General features: G+C 45.9%; 1 protein-coding gene across 3 annotated transcripts in view; it reads right to left on the bottom strand.

Moving 5' to 3' along the window:
- Nucleotides 1-14,259, bottom strand: part of Ttc28 (tetratricopeptide repeat domain 28) — a 413,454-nt gene that overhangs the window by 176,792 nt on the left and 222,403 nt on the right. The gene's annotated exons all lie outside the window — the stretch shown is intronic.

Genomic DNA, 14,259 nt, shown 5'->3' with positions numbered 1-14,259 from the left:
AGAAGGTGTGCTGTGTTATGATCACAGCCTCACAGACAGACAGGCAGAAGGTGTGTTGTGCTATGATCACAGCCTCACAGACAGACAGGCAGAAGGTGTGTTGTGCTATGGTCACAGCCTCACAGACAGACAGGCAGAAGGTGTGCTGTGCTATGATCACAGCCTCACAGACAGACAGGCGGAAAGTGTGCTGTGCTATGTGTCATCCCCTCCAGACTCAAGTCATCGCTGACTATGGGCTAAAGATGGATTCCAAGTCTCATGCACACACTGCTCACCAGGGGTGGGACTTCCATCTCTGCTGAGACCCTGCATAAGAGCTCTCTTCTCATTGAATGAAGTCTATCAGAAAACAACGCAAACAAATCAAGGCAAGGTTGAGTTATTTGAGATCATAAAAAACTATGGTTTATAATCTCAGGTAACGAGGAAAGTCCACAAATACTCCATGATCAGTGAAGCAGTGGTAAGACAAATAGACAAGCTGGAAGCCATTGACCAAACAGTCAGTAGCTGTCTGTGTGTCCTCTGGTGGATCTGTCAGAGCCTTGGCTGTCACTGCTGTAACATGAAGGCTAAGCACAGTCTGAGAGCTTCATCTGGTCCACAGATGTAGTACTAAATAAATAGCATCAGGAATCAAAACATTTATAAAACACACACAACGCACTGCTTCATAGCAGAGGAAACTGGCTCCCAGGAACAAGTAGAACAGAGCTGTATAATTCAACAGCCACCTTCAGGCACCAGTGAGCTGCATTGGCATTAGGGGCAGGATGGACGAGCAGAGACCCTTGGCAGAGGCAGAAACTAGGTGTGCAGTCATCCAGTGAGAAAGGTGAGTGTGAGGTGGCTGCCAAGAAGTACAGACTCTTCCCAGAGCTGCTCAGCAGCCCCCACACCAGCAGATAGAACTAGCTCAAAGCTACTAAGGAAGCCATGACTTAGTGACTGCACCATGGAAGCTGCATTCCGACTCAGCGCCGCCCTCACTGCGTTTCACTGTCAGACTTCAGAGGCAGTGCCCACCTATGACGACGGGGAAGACAAGAACCACACACACTGATAATGTTGCTCTTGGTGTTCTTCTGGGACCACAGATAAAAACAAAAGCTTCTAATGGTAGCACCGCAGGCTTAGAGTGAGGACCAAAGAGCAAAGCTGAACTGAGAATAGACAGAAACAGGTGTTAGGATCACCCCAGGGTTTATCTCTCTCCATTAAGATGACCTCTAAATGCCTTTCAGATGTCAATGAAGCTGCCCCCATCCCAGGAGAGACCACATCACTAAGATATGCTGAGCACAGTTTAGGTATCATGGTCAGTAGTCAGTATGAAAGGAACCAGGCACAACAGAACCAGGAGAAATGGAAAGAAAACGGAAACAGATCCATGAACTTGGCGGTGGGATGTGAAGTAACTGATATGAAAATGTTCAACTAAAACCTCATTAAGATGGGGTAAGAGAGCCGTCTTGGTGGCTGAGAGGGCCTGGGTTTGATTTCCAAGCACCCAGATGGTGGATAATTGGCATCTGCGGATCCAGTATCAGTGTGTGATGCCCTCCTCTGCCTTTTGCAGGTACTATGCAAGCATGTGGTGCACAGACATAAAGACGAACACTCAGCATATAAAATAAAAGTTAATATAACAAAATAAGACAATAAGAAATAAAATGTACTTTAAGACAATTTCAGGACTGGAGAGATAGAAGGCTCATCAGCCAAGAGTGTGCACTGTTCTTCTAGAGGACTTGAACTGGGTTTGGAGCAGCCATGCCAAGAATTTCACAACCCTTTTTAATCCAGCTGCAGGGATGCTGCATCTCTGGCCTCCAAATTACCTGTACCCATATGTACATATCCAGAGACACACACAATGTTCACACATATACACATAATTAAAAATAAATAATAGGTGCTAGAGAGATGGCTAAGTGGTTCAGAGCACAGTCTGCTCTTTGAGAAGACTCAGGTTTGATGTTCAATGGCACACGTGGATGTGTGTGCAAGCCAAACACCCATACAAGAGTGGGACAAGAGAGAGAAGTGTGTGATCTAGGAGGGGGAGGAAACAGAAATAAGGTTAGAAACAGTCTCAATTCTGAGAGACTGAGAGGACAAAAACCATGGGATAGAAAAGCATTTAAGAGATGATGCCTGAGAATGTTGCAATGGGGTAAAAGCTTCAAGACAGAATTCAAGCCTCAGTGAATCTCAAGGTGGCAGTGACAAAGCAGGCCACACCCTGGACACTGTGTGAGAAGAGCTGATAAGGCCACTGCAAAGGCAAAAAAAAAAAAAAAAAAAACCATAAACACCACAAAGAATCCACAAATCGGAGGGATGCTCAAGCAACAGAAAATCTAAGCTGCCGGAGCCACGAGGGATCTAACGGGGTGGAGTAGCATTGAGAACGAGGGGAGGCACAAGAGGAACCAAAAACCAAGGAAACTTTGCCTGGTCCTGGCTCCTCGGGACAGCCCTCGTCCTTCCTGTGGCCCGGACTCCTGAGCAGCTGGAAACAATGGAGTGGGCAGAGCTTAGAAAGGCATGCTTAGTTTGTGAAATTCACAGAAAATCCGTTTGGGGAATTATTCATGCACTCTCCATAACACATCGGATTTCAGCAGAAGTTCACTTAAACACATGGGTGCTAACAGAACCCGATTTGAAACACAGATATGCTTTGTGACGACACACACACAACTCTTCCTCCTCCTGCTCTACTAGTAGCTGTGTGTCCTCCAGTCACTTCCTCTTTGCAACTGAGACATGAAGGACTGTGGCAGCCGGAGAAGTAGTAGCTTCCGTCCCTAATTCATCTACAGAGCATTATCTAGATCTAACTTAAGACATGTCTATGGAGAACCAGTTTTAGTGATAGACAAATATAAAACAGAAGGATCTATGCGGGAGTTTTTATTTATTAAGAGTGCCCACAAGACTGAAACAGAAGCATAGGAGGCTGTGGTGCGTGAACAACACCGGCCACTTGACAGCCTGGAGGAAGGCTGTGTGGGGGATGGGCCCACCGTGGTTAATGGACTCGGGCTGCTCTGAAGAGGACTGACTCTCCGATGCTTAGAGTACAGTAGGGTAGCTATGGCTCCCAGCAGTCAATGATACCAACACCAAGAAACGATGGTGAAGCATCTGACTGGCGTGTGCACGACCCCGGACTCAGCCCCCAGCACAGGAAGAGAAGGCCTATAAATGCAACACTCCCTATAAATGTGTTTGATTTCTATGCCAGTCAAAATGTTTGTATGATATTTAAAACAGAGTAGCTTCAAACTCACCATAAAGGCAAAGATACCCGAGCACCTGTGTCTGCCTTCTGAGTGCCAGGATGCTGGTGTGAGTGCCCGGATGCCCGTGTGCACCACCCCAGAGACCAAGCTCAGGACTCTTTGCACCCAACAAGACTCTGCAAACTAAGCTATGTTCCCAGCCATAATTAAGAAAATAAATAAATAAATAAACTTTTTTATTAAAGGAGAGAAAGAAAGAACCTTGAATTCTATTTAGAGGGTTCTTAAAGTCCATTTCAGCAGAGTACACATTTACTAATCCACAGGACTGGAAAACACAGCTCTGCAGGGGACACCAGGCTCAGTTCTGTAACCCCTGTTTCTAAAGCAGCTTTCCAGACAACCATCGGTCTGGTTGTCTCTGCGAGCTCTGGAGGCCTTCTAACTGTGTGTGCATTACACTTTCAACAAGGAGAGAAAGACTTTACGTCATGATTTGCTCCAAACAATAAAACTGGTGTGTAGTTTGTGCTACAGCCTGCTAAAGCCATCTTACTGGTGTGCTCTTCCTGTTTTCTCACAGGATCTCAAGGCACCAAAGGAACCAGAAACCTCACCCAGGTGTACGAGTGTGGAATGTTTTTTTGACTCCAGCAATGCGGCCATCCTACTGTGCCGAGTCTCAACCGTTCCTGACAGACATGCACAGTTATGCTCAGTGCTCCTCTTACAAGAAACATACTTTCCTCTCATGTGTGAAGGGAGACACTACAGCTCTCCTGCTGGAAATGGTATTCTGTAGTGAAGAAATTGTTGTTTATATGTCCAGAGGGGTGTGTGTGTGTGTGTGTGTGTGTGTAATGCTATCAGTTACTGATCTTGGGAGGTAGAGGCTGGTGATCTCTGTGTGTTTGATGGCAATTTGAGCCACATAGCAAGTTACAGGACAGCCAGAGCCATAAAGTGAGACTCTGACTCAATAAATAAGTAAGGGACTACTTTAAGAGATTTAGAAATACCAGAGTTTCTTTTGAGGCCAAGTCTGATGTAGCCCAGGCTAGACTTGAACTTGCCAGGTAGCTGAGGATGACCTTAAACTCTTAGTGACCTTGAATTTATGCTCAGCTAGTGGCCTTATTCTATAGCATTCACTATGGGAAGCCACCCTAGGAGAAGGCTACTGTCTGAGCAAGCGAGAATTCCATCAGCTAAGACATGGTGGCTACAAGAAGACGGGGAGAAACATGATAGGAGGCATGGTGATGGTGATGGTGAGGGTGAGGATGGTGGTAGTGATGGTGGTGGTGGTGGTGATGGTGATGATGCAGAGTTTTATAGGGGGAAGTGGACCGTCTGCAGGCGGCCTGCTTTGCAAGCGCACTGCTTTGCAGCAGCCTCGTGCAGACTTGCTGCACATGCTCTTTCCTTTGAGGTCATCACTGTTTTATCAGCAGGCTGAAGAGAAGTTTTGATAACTGGCCTCGGGCCTAAGAGGTCTGACTCAGCTGATTTATAATGTAAAGATCTCACCCTCGGCACTGGGTCCGACCGCCTCTCCTGCAAGTCCTGCTGTCTCGGTGACCTGAGTTACTGTGTAGCTGTCCTGATCATTTCTCAAAGGTCTGTGAGACACAGAAGGTTGCCAAGCCTTCCCCTGTGAACTCAATACTCCCTGTGAGGACAGAGCTCTAGGCTCAAATGGAATGTTTTTTACATTTTAATCTACTCCCTCAACTACTAGAAGTAAAATAACGACCCCAAACACATTCTTTCTGTCTTACACACACGTATGCACACACAAACACACACACCACAGACCTTTTAATGGATTTCACACTACCACTAGTGCAGATTATATAATACACACTGTGTGGAAACAGCACTGGAGACAGTGCAGTGGTGGAGGGGTGTCCCTGGGAGACATCTGAGTAACTTCCTGTGGCTGACGCAGACCCAGAAGCTCTGTTTTCTCCTGGCCTGGCAAACCCACAGGTGCCGGGAGCCTCTGGCAGTCATAATTCACCTCGCTTTCATAATCATGAAGAGTCGTATTTCACTTTACAAGATCCTTTGTGAGTAGCGTGCTGAGCCTGTAAAAGGAACCCTCACTGATGTGAGTTTTAGAATTTAGTCTCTTAACAGCAGAGATAACTGCAAAAAGGAAGGGGAGCGAATCAGACGTAGTTGTGTTTTCTAGTTTCTAAAACTTGCTCTCAAGCTTGGAAGTTGCGAGTTGAGGAAGCTTTAAGGCTCCTGCCACTGCCTGGATGCTCCAGGCTACGAGCTGCCATCACCAGCTTTGGCCTGGAACAGGAGGGGCCTCCAAGAGGGTAGAGCCTCCAAGGATGAGAGCGATGGTCGCCTCCTAATCCGCACAGCAAAGGCACAACATGTGGTGTGTGCTGACCCAATGGATACGACAGTTAGTATATGTGAGCTGCAGCTCTTTCCTTCTGGGTGTCAGGTGGGGGGTCCAGAGCTCCCATGTGGGTTCTTTTCAAATACTTTGACAGCTGAGTGTCATCTCTCTAGCCCCTGGATACATGTATAGAAGACATAAATGGTTTAAGGCATATGAAAACGCATCAAGCATCAACAACCATAAAGGCATATGAAACAGAATGACTATGGTTGTCACCACAGACGTGCTAGGAATATGACCCCATAGTTTGGGTGGTAGTGGTGCACATCTTTAATCCCAGCCCTCGGGAGGCAGAGGCAAGTGGATCTCTGAGTTGGAGGCCAGCCTGGTCTACAGAACAAGTTTCAGGACAGCCATGGTCACGCAGAGAAACCCTGTCTCAAAAATAAAAACAAGACAAAAGAATGGCCTCCATAGGCCATTGAATGTTTAGGGAGTGGCACTGTTGGGGGTGTGGCTTTGTTGGAGGGGGTGTGGCTTTGTCAGAGAAAGTTTGTCACTAGGACTGGGCTTTGGAGGTTTCAAAGGCTCAAGCCAGGCTCAGTCTCTCTCTCTCTCTCTCTCTCTCTCTCTCTCTCTCTCTCTCTCTCTCTCTCTCTCTCTCTCTCTCTCTCTCTCTCTCTCTCTCTCTCTCTCTTCTTGCTACCTGTGAATCCAGATGTAGAACTCTCAGCTACCTCTCCAGCACAGTCTACCTGTCTACCACCATGCTTCCCACCATGATGACAATGAACTAAACCTCTGACACTGTAAGTCAGCCCCAACTAAATGCTTTCTTTTAAACAACTGCCCTGGTCATGGTGTCTCTTCATAACAATAGAACTATGACTAAGACAACAGATGGTACCAAGGAGCAGGGTAATGCTGAGACAGTCTTGCCTGTTTGGAGAATGTGGACATGGGGACTTTAGATTAGGAAATCAGTTGAACACAATAAGTGGGGCCTAGAGGGCCATCTGAGCAGTGACATGGAAGACAGTGCCCAGGGCAATTTGAGATGTGGGGCCCAACTCATGAAATTTCAGAGAAGAATATTAGTAAGTGGCAGAGGGACCATTCTCGTGACATTTTGATGAAGAATGTGGTTGCTTTTTTGCCCTTGTCTGAAAAACATGCCTGAGGCTAAGTGATAGAGTTTTTGGATTAACAGCGTAGGTAGAGGAGATTTCAGAGCAGCCTAGTATTGATTCTGTTGCTTGGTGATTAGTGGACCCTCTCATGCAGATCTGTGATGAAAAGGAGCAGTCTGAGCAAGGGAAAGTGAAAAGTGTATGGTCTGGAGAGAAAAGGAGCATCAGGAAGTGTGATGGAGCTGAGTCCAGCGCTCAAGGAGATAAAATTCCTAAAGGAAATGGAATAAAGGGAACGGTGACCTCAGGGCAGGACCCTGCCAGCTGAGCTTACAGCTGTGGAAAAATAAAATAAAAGGGAGCTTAAACAGTGAAGGAAACCGGCAAACCCAGAAAGCTGATGCAAATGAATTTGCAAGGAGGCCAAGTCCCAGCCCCAACAAGAGGAAGACCTTGGTGGCTTCGGCCACTTGGTTCTGGTTTTAGAGTGAGGGATACAAGAAAGGGGTTGTGGAATCTCCCTCCATGGCTAAGGAAAGCTGCTGAGGCCAGGCATGCTCCAGGGGTGTCCTTGCACAGAGACTGGGAGAAACCATTGCTTGAAGCTGTGAAACGGAACCCTAACACTACCCTGGAGACCCAAGCCAGAGCCATGGGATGCCTGCCCAGGATGTGCTACTCAGAGGGAGTGGAACCAGACACAGAGAAAGAAGCATGCTGCAGTCAAGAAAGCTGAAAAGAGTTAGAGAGCTTTTTTTTTTTTTTTTTTTAAAGAGTCACCGTGGTCATGGTGTCCCTTCACGGTGATCCAACAGTTCCAGGACAGATGGCTATTATCAAAGAGGCAAGATTACCTGGCACAGTGTTCAAGACATACTGCATTGTGTAAAACAGATAAGATGCCTTGAAAAAAATTAAAATTCCTTTGCTGATTTATATGAAATGAAACGATCTCGATGCCTCAGGAGATGCCTGGATACCTGAGTCCCCTTCAGCACTGTCAACAAAAGCCCAAGAGGTCTGCCAACCAATAGATTTTTCTAATGGTAGAGAGACATGGCCATAAAGTATGAAATCACCTGTGCCATGTGGGTGGAGAGGAAGGACATCTTGTTAGATGGAACACAACAGCACCGCAGGTCCTCCATCACAGCAAAGCACTGTAGAGTCGTGGTCTCAGAACAGGTAGGGAAGGAGGGGGACAGAGAAAAGCCATACACCACTGAGATAACAGGAATCAGCCCCAGTGTTCCATAGTACACGGGGGTAAGCGTATTGTGTCCAGTGTGTTGTGGGTTTTAAAATAGGCAGAGGAGGGCTGGTGAGGTGGCTTAGCAGGTAAGAGCACTGACTGCTCTTCCAAAGGTCCTGAGTTCAAATCCCAGCACCCACATGGTGGCTCACAACCATCTGCAATGAGATCTGGTGCCCACTTCTGGTGTGTCTCAAGACAGCTACAGTGTACTTGTGTATAATAATAAATAAATCTTTAAAAAAATAGGTAGAGGAAAAGAAGCAGAAGGTTCTCAATACATAGAGATGATAATATAGGGGGCTGGAGGTATGGCTCACACATGCTGCTCTGGCAGAGGCCTTAAGCTGGGTTCCCAGCATCCATGATAGGCAGCTCACAACTGTGTAATCTGAGATCCAGGGGATCAGAAATCCTCATCTCCAAAGATGCTGCACGAAGGTGCACAACCTCCCATGCAGACACATGCACATAGTTAAAAGTGAAATGAAAGCTTTAAAGAAAGGCAATGCACATGGAGACAGTATTACTGACTATTCTTACTTGAACATGTACTTTGTGTGCATGAATCAAACATGTCCTACCATGCCCCATAAATGTACATAAATATATACAAATAAGAATTGCAAAACAAAACTACAAAAAATATTTTCTTGGCATTGAAAATGAGAAAAAGAAAAGAAATACACAACTAGGTATTTTATATATACACAGTTATATTTAAATGCACAGAAAATGGGCTACAGCCCCACTGTCCAATAAATATATAAAGCTGAGATCTATTCTAATCATAGTTGCAATTGGATGTCTAGAGAAAGTGGGCTGACGAGCTGGTTCAGGAACACATCACATCCACATGTAGGAGAGAAAGAGGGGGATGCCAGCACAATCTCAGCCTACAACAAAGCCGTGAGAATGGCCATGTCAGAGATGAGACTCATTAGAAGCTCTGTGCTGTCTGCATGATGACAGAAGGACGTATGGGGACAGCAGCACGCACTGCAGGGTCTCAAGGGCTGGATCCGCGGGAAGAAACCTGACTTTGTTCTCTGCCCCAAACCAAGCAAGGCCACAGATCTAAGTGCAGATACTGAAGTGGTAAAGCCGAGTGACCTTGAGAGACATATATTTCCAGAAGCAGGCCGCAAAGTGAACGCTAAATTGGACCTCTTCAGCAGTTCACACAATGTCAGATAGAAACAATGAGAACAGGGAAAGAGCATTGGGGATCCAGAGATGTTCAGGCAAACTGAACAGGGTCAAAAGGGGAGCTTCCACACAGGGGAACCAGAATGAGCTAATGTGCAGAAGGACAAACTTATGGCAAGTGGACCCAAAGGGGCTACAGGGAGAACAGTGGACAGGCCATGGGGATGGTTATGAAGGTATTTAGATTCCCCCCAGAGGCAACTGAACCTAGCAAAGCTTTATGAACAGGTAACTTCACGGTCTGAACTAAATTTTAGAAGGGCAGGTGAGAAAAGTGTGTAAGAAATGGTCAGACAGAGAAGAAACCAGAATCAGGGTGAACTTAGAAAACTAGAACTTTCAGAAACCAGGACGTTTGCACGCTCCAGTGTGACAGGAGATATGTATACAAAGCCACCCAGCAAAAGAAAATGCCTCTTCGAAGCAGTGCCCACTTCCCTTAAATATTTGAGATAAACCCATGTTACCCGAGAGTAGTCACTGCTATTCCATAGTTACATATGGTGCACACACAGATGATAAAGCCAGGAGGAAACAGTGACCCCCAAGGATCCCCAAGGACTCCTAGGACAGCAGCAGAATCCTTTCAGAATCCTAGAGTTGCAAGCTCTGTGCTCTGAAGGCAGCTTCTATGAAATAACATTTAATTTCACAACAGCATCCTAACTACATGTGACAGTGTCCAAAGTTACTTGCTCAGATGCCTGTGCCCCATACTCACTTTGAACTATTTTTGTTAGAGTTTAGGAATCCCTTAAATTGCGTATGACACTCCTCATTACAACCACTTCAGATAACTAGCAAAAATCTATCATTCTAAGCATGTGTCAGCAAAGACCTAAGAAATAAGGGTTGGTGTTCACTAGAAGATTCAAAGAAAAGCTGTTAAAGCCCCAGAAAATGAAACAACTCGAATGGCCATCCATCCATTTAAAGAGTTAGATTGTCTTGGGGCCACACAGCAATTATCGACAGGGGCAAAATTTAAGTTCAAGGTTGTAGGATACCTAAACTCATACTCACCATTTTTGTTTCTTGGGCCATGTTAACAGACCCTGGAGTGAGCACCCCTTCTTCTCAACTCATAGAGTTTCTTAAAGAGAATGAAAGCGAGAAAAGACAGATTCCTACTGCAGAAATAAGAGAATCCAGTCACCAGAAGAGTCGTGAGCATGACAGGGAGGTGGCCTCAGTGAAAAACCAAGAGTGGTTCAGCAGCAGGCAGAGGCTGAAGGCTGAGGCAGGTGCACGGAGCCAAAGCGGGGTCCTAGGGGGCAAATCAGATGGGTAGAGAAACACAGTGCTCCGGAGAGAAATGAGGCCGGGAAGACCTTTGGAGGCATTTGTGCATTTGCATATCAGATTTCCTGACTCGAGAACATTTAATATAATGTAATTTATGGACCCTCCTGACAATTAATATTCACTCACAGGAAGGTCTCTGTGGGCACCTGAAATTAATTTTGAAGCCATTAAAAGAGACAGAAGGTTACTCTCAATGAAAAATCCTGTGGCGAAGGTATCACCTCCCCTATTAAGTATCTGAGAGTAATTGCATAAAAGGAAACCCCATTGTTTCTAAAGGTGAGCAGATGAATGGCTTTCAAGTTGCCATCTTACTGTTTGGTAAAATCCTAAAGTTTCCCAGAGCTCAGATGCACGAGGTAGCAGGATGTGGTGAGTAATCTCCAGTCCCCAGGGTTTACTGGGGTTGCCTTTGCTTCAGAGGGTGTTATGTCAATATAAAAATAATGCAACAGAACATATAACATGCAGCTAAATGTCGCTGAGACAATGTTACATTTAAAAGGATACATTATGACAGCCAAGTTATGGGAACTATGGATGTGTCTTCAACAGGGGAATGGGTAAAGAAAATTTGCAAGAAAATTGACACAAGAGGAGATAACCCTACTGAGTGAATCATCATGTTTTCTCTCAAATGTAGCTCTTAGACTTTATACAGATACATGGTATCATTGCCTATGTGGTGTGGATATAGAAACAAACTGTCTCTGAGAGGAGCAAAGAAGACCAACTGGAAGAGTGTTGAGGAGAGCCTGTCCCAGTACAGGTGCCCACGGAGTGCTGTCACATACCCGAGGCATGAGCAACAAAACATCAAATAGAGCGAATGAGCACAGATCACAGGCTGAGCTTTTCAAGCTGGCGGGCGTGGCCACTACTCAGAGCACTTCAAATTCTAATTAGTGAGGCAGTCAAAGGGTAAAAGTTGCCTAAGCTGGCAGGACAAACTGCCATCACTGGCAGGAGGTCTGCATTACTGGAGAACTCAAAGGATCAACCAAAGTCATGGGCTGATGAAATTGCTATGAGAAAATTACACTTGGCTATTTATGAATTCGGACTCATCCTTTTCCTGTGCTGGTATGCCAGACGACACAGGGGGCCACATCCACAGGCTCGATGAGGATGCAGGAAGACCTGTCTCAATGTATGTGAGCAAGAAGTATAAAGAATAAATGAAGGAGAAGAGCTGGTTCTTGCATGGGCGACTCCCTATAGTAATCATTTTCCCACACTTAGCATGTACAGAGCTCAAACAGAAATCCAAAGGGAAGATTCTCCAGAGTGTAACAAGTGATCCTGAAGCGCTAAAGCAGGCAGAGTAAAGTATAACATCTTCCAAAGAAGCAGAAGTGGGAGCTTGTCGAAGCAGGTGTGAGTGAGCGCATCACACGGTAACAATACTTAACACACAGTTTCAAGATGCAGTGAGGTGATAGACACTCCAGCCCTTACAAAACATCCAAAACCTGTACAGAAAACAGAGACTCAGACAGGAACCAGACCTGGAGGCACACACCTGTAATCCCAGCACTTGGGACACTGAGGCAGGGAGATCACAAGTTCCAGGGCGACCTAGGCTATACAGATGTGAGTTCCAGGCTAGCCTGAGCCACAGAATGAGACCTCGTTGTCTCCAGAGAGTGAAGTTGTATATGGAACAATTGAAAACAATTCATCCGACTGACCAAAGCCACACAAACAGAATGACACGCCCTTGACACAGCAACTGAGGCAGAAGCTCGTGAGTTCGAGGCCAGCCTAGTCTACACAGCAAGCTCCGGGCCAGCAGGGCCACACAGTGAGACCCTGTCTCTGAACACACACAGACGGGATGCTAATTTTTAAACTTACCTAGCAGAGTTTTATATTCTAATATTAACGCCTCATGTTGGAGCAGGCAAGGAAGCAAAACCCAGGCCCCATTGTTGGTGAGACTGGAACAGACTTCTTGAGGGCAATTTACCTGAGTGCTAGAAGATTCAAGAAGCATTTCCCAGAGAAGCTGGTGTGTTGTAACGCAGCCCAAGGAAAAGATAAAACACAATGCAGCTTTCATCGGCTTAGCCACTGTGGCACTGCCTCCCATTCTATAATTCCAAAACACCTGCAACCCCTAAATATGGAACCGTGAGAGGGGCAGGAGGCTGGGATCATTATGAAGAAGACTTTACATTCAGGAGAAAAAGATAAGTGGAGGAGGTTAAAAAACAATCCTACAAACGGGTTTTCAGCTTTGATTTGAATCGACCCAAACAGAACTGCATATGGCGAACAGAGTGTGTCCGAAATGGTAACAGTATGGTGGCAAAAGCTTAGTTACCTCCATGCATTTCTACGCAATTGTTCAAAACAAATATTATCTTTAAAGAAATGAAACTCTTACCAGGTCAGCATAATGCAACAGATATCCCAGCATCTCAGCCATTTCCTGAAGACCCCTTGAGACGATGACCAGTCCCTGGCTTAACTCATAGCGACCTAGCATCGATCGAGACAGCACTCACTGCTGGTTGCTAAGCAGAGTCTTCACATCTCAGTGTACTAAACGCCTGGCTGGGGCGGGGGTGGAGTGGGGTGGAGGGGTGGGCGCTGTATGTATATGCTCACACCGAGCCCCGCCTGTGCCTGGGGCTTCTGGAGGAGCTGCAGATATAAGAATTCCCAACTTGCCTATGAGAACTTCCAGCTAAACACAACATACACTATTGTGCTGCTGCCCTTTGCCCACTCCTCCAAGGTCTGACACAGTGAACTCCAGGATTATTACTAGGTAGTTTTCAACAACATAGGAATAAAGACATTTAGTTTATCACATATAAGGTAAACAACAGCATTAAAAAAAGAAAAAAAAATTTAAAGATTCAGTGTGGGCTGGAAAGAGCATTTAGCATTGGAATACTTGTCTAGCATGCACAGGGTCCTGGGGTCACTCCCTACCATCATATGAAGAGGAGGAGAAGCTAAGAGAGATGCTGTGTCCACAGCATCCATGATCCTGGAACAACCCAAGTGTCAAATTAACAGCAGGGAATGACAGCAGGTCTGAGTGTTGTGTTAACTCACTGTAAGGAAAACACAGTACGACCTCGCTCAGACCTGGGGCCTGGAAGTCAAGCCCTAGAGTTTGGAGGTGCAGAGATGGCAAGGTGCCCACCAATGTGGAGATGAAGTGGGAAGGGAACACAGTCAGTCATGTGGAATGAACAAATCCTGAGTTCTTGGATGCACCAGGAAACTACTACGGTCATGTCATCTTGTATATCTGAGCTTTGCTGAGAAAGTCCATCTCAAATGCTCTTACCAAAAGGAAAGGAAGAATTAGTGAGCACTACTATATGTCAGATCACAAGCAGAGTTATGAGCCAAAAAAATTCAGAGAGGTGCCAAGAATCTAATAGTACATTTCAAGAACATGGAAGCCATTCTAAAATTCCAGAGGCAAACAAGAGATACACCCAGGTCCACATTAGTCTGGGAACAGAAGGCATGCTCTCGAGTGACACCAAGCAGGAGTTTGGACCTGTAGCAAGAGGCGTCAGAACGTTCAAACCAGAAGAGGACGGCTAAAGTTGTTACAACCGTCAGCATCTCTAACTTGGAGGGGAAGTTGAACGGTGGGGTTCAACTTGGAAGAGAATGCAGTGTCCAAGAGGCTCAGGGAGAGCCCAAGTTCTATTCCTGGTGGAGGGAAAATGAAGGATGGAGGGGAGGGCTTCACAAGGGTCATGGCAGCTAAATGCA

Source organism: Mus caroli, chromosome 5 (assembly GCF_900094665.2).
Source record: "Mus caroli chromosome 5, CAROLI_EIJ_v1.1, whole genome shotgun sequence".
NCBI classification, from domain to species: Eukaryota; Metazoa; Chordata; class Mammalia; order Rodentia; family Muridae; genus Mus; species Mus caroli.
This window is presented reverse-complemented; position numbering and strand designations above follow the sequence as displayed.